This window comes from Nerophis ophidion, linkage group LG28, assembly GCF_033978795.1.
Source record: "Nerophis ophidion isolate RoL-2023_Sa linkage group LG28, RoL_Noph_v1.0, whole genome shotgun sequence".
In the NCBI taxonomy this organism is placed as follows: domain Eukaryota; kingdom Metazoa; phylum Chordata; class Actinopteri; order Syngnathiformes; family Syngnathidae; genus Nerophis; species Nerophis ophidion.
The window spans coordinates 16,515,916-16,518,933 of NC_084638.1; the positions used below are offsets into that span (position 1 = coordinate 16,515,916).

General features: G+C 39.0%; 2 protein-coding genes across 3 annotated transcripts in view; one reads left to right on the forward strand and one right to left on the reverse strand.

The window, feature by feature from the left end:
* LOC133545319 (zinc finger protein 664-like) overlaps nt 1–3,018 on the forward strand; it is a 186,825-nt gene that overhangs the window by 126,794 nt on the left and 57,013 nt on the right. The gene's annotated exons all lie outside the window — the stretch shown is intronic.
* The window catches only part of LOC133545367 (golgin subfamily A member 6-like protein 6), a 224,427-nt gene that overhangs the window by 8,881 nt on the left and 212,528 nt on the right, over nt 1–3,018 (reverse strand). The gene's annotated exons all lie outside the window — the stretch shown is intronic.

Below are 3,018 nucleotides of genomic sequence, written 5' to 3' on the forward strand. Positions count from 1 at the left end.
CTTTTTAAATAGCATTCCTATTAGCACAAGAGGTTGAACACCTCCAACATGATGTTCTGTAACATCTCAGAGCAGGGAAGTCTTTCTTCAACAGCTGTTTATTTGAAGTCTTAAAGAAGTCAACTATGTGTGCAGTGCAAGGTGAAATGCAGTTATGTCATCTTCTTGTCAATAACACACACATCAAACTTTTGTTGCTTCCTTATTTGTCATTATTCAAAGCTGATTGTAATGTGTAGCAGCGGCAGCTGAACTCAATGTGACAACGTGTCATAGTTACGTCAGTCAGCTGGAATTAAAAATACAAATAATTGTGTCGTTAGTCCTGAATCTTCACAGTCCTCATAGTCAACATAATTAGAAACCAGTACTAAAAAAATGGTACTTGGTCTCTTATCTTCACCACTAAACCTTTCAAATATGCTGATATATGTGCAGCTAAAGGTAAATAAACAGTAGCCATATTGAATGTTTGCCTTCATTTGACCATGTGAGGTAAGGAGGACGGCCTCTAGGTCACATGGTTACACCCCAGCAATTACACTGTTGATGATTGATTTTTAAATGGTGGTGTTAAAAAGCAAATATATCTCCATCTTGTATCATACATGTGGCCCCCGGATGAACATGTGTCACAAACATTGTATTAGACGATATGTGGATGTTGTGCTTACTTGGACTGTGATGAAGCTGTGAGGACTCAGGTGGTTTGTCTTCATGCTTTTCAGTCATCACAGAGACAACAGTCAGTGGAAACTTGCTGAAATCAGCCTCCTCCTGCCCTACAGGACACTCTCCCTCCTCTTCCTCTTTAAAAAAGAGGGGCTGTGGATGTGTGAAACTGTCCCCCTGCAGATGAGGGAGATATTCTTCTTGGTGTTCAATCAGCTGATGGATGTCTACAGGACACAAACAAAACACATTTTAACTACTACAGGACTGTCTCGGAAAATTTGAATATTGTGATAAAGTCTTTTATTTTCTGTAATGCAACTAAAAACATGAAAATGTCACACATTTTGGATTCATTACACACCAACTGAAATATTGCAAGCATTTTATTATTTAAATATTGCTGATAATGGCATACATTTTAAGAAAACTCAAAAATCACATCTAAAAAAACTAGAATATTTCCTCGGACCAAAAAAAAAATACATAAATAAATAAGAGCAAAACAAAATCAAACATTTGAGAATGTCAATTAATGCACTCAGTACTTGGTTGGGAATCCTTGTGCTTGGAATACTGCATCAATGCGGCGTGGCATGGAGGCAATCAGCCTGTGGAATAGCTGATAAATGGTAAATGGTTGTTCTTTTATAGCACTTTTCTACCTCTTTTTAAGGAGCCCAAAGCGCTTTGACAGTATTTCCACATTCACCCATTCACACATACATTCACACACTGATGGCGGGAGCTGCCATGCAAGGCGCTAACCAGGACCCATCAGGAGCAAGGGTGAAGTGTCTTGCTCAAGGACACAACAGACGTGACTAGGATGGTAGAAGGTGGGGATTGAACCAGTAACTCTCTGATTGCTGGCACAGCCACTCTCCCAACTTCGCCACGCCGTCAGCTGAGGTGTTATGGATGCCCAGGATGCTTTAATAGCAGCCTTTAGCTCATTTGCATTATTGGGTCTGGTGTCTTTCAGCTTCTTCTTCATAATACCCCACAAATTCTCTATTGGGTTCAGGTCAGGGGAGTTAGCAGGCCAATCGAGGACAGTAATGCCATGGTCAGTACACCAGTTACTGGTGGTTTTGGCCCTGTGGGCAGGTGCCAGGTCATGCTGGAAAATGAAATCATCCCCATATAGCTTTTGCACACATAAATAACTCCTCAAACCTGCCAGCTATCAGGCTAGTTTTACAGGGTCAGTTACCATGGTAACTGACTCCGACTTTGTCCTACCTCTCTTGTTTTTGGAGGTAAAACTCTCGAGCTTTGCATACTCAGGACTTTGCACTTAACCTGATTTCTGGAATATTCCCCCGGTGTCTGTGTGAGTTTTGTGTAAACATGTTGATACACATTGTTACAAACTGAGAGGAACATCAACCTCTCATAAATATTGTGTGTCTGAAACTGTCTCGTTTTTATGAACAATGTAAAACAATCAGTGCATCATCCTCACATGACAATTCATCTTCCTATAGACAATAATTTAAAAAATAGCGATAATAATGAAATATAAAGTTAGTAAACATGTGAGAGTGAGAAGTAAACAAACCTGTTCTGTGTAACACAACTTGATGTTTTTGTTGTTGTCGCTCCTTCTCCTCTTTTGTTGGACAAAGTTCCTCCTCGTACTCTGCTTATCGTTCTTTCGCACATTTTCACACAATCACAACACTTTACACTCACACTTGATCTCTACTTAGCGATGTGTTTTGATCACTTCCGCCTCTCTTTGTTAGCAGCTAACATGCTAAGCTAACTAGCAAGCTAAGTTAGCTCGAGAAGCATCAAAGTGCGCTCAGACTAATATAACAGGATGCAAACAGTTATTAACGATGTTTACTCTATTTACTAGAGTCTAATAAAGGACATATATATGTACATGGAGGCACAGATTAAGAACACTGAACTGTGACGACTGCAATAATGTCTTCACCGTCAGACGCCATCTTGCTTTATCCACGCCGTGTTTGGTTCGCGCGCAGTGTTGTCGGATCTCGCGAGAGAATCAAGTAACCAGTCTTTTCCAAATCTCGCGAGAGTAATAAGTACAACCAGCTTTCCACCCCCGGTAAAACTATTTTATTATATACTATTTACTTATTGTGAAGAGAAAAGTAAAATTGTCCTTTTCAAATTTTCAAAACAAAGATACAACTTATTTTCGTAAAAGCATTCAAATATTTAACAATGTATTAAAACAACAGTAGTATAAAGAAAGAAAAAAAATATTACACTCATATTATATTTGTCTTTGATGTTAATCGTTTTTATAATGTATTTTACAATGTACAATACACAAACACACACACATGTACGCACGCACAGACACAC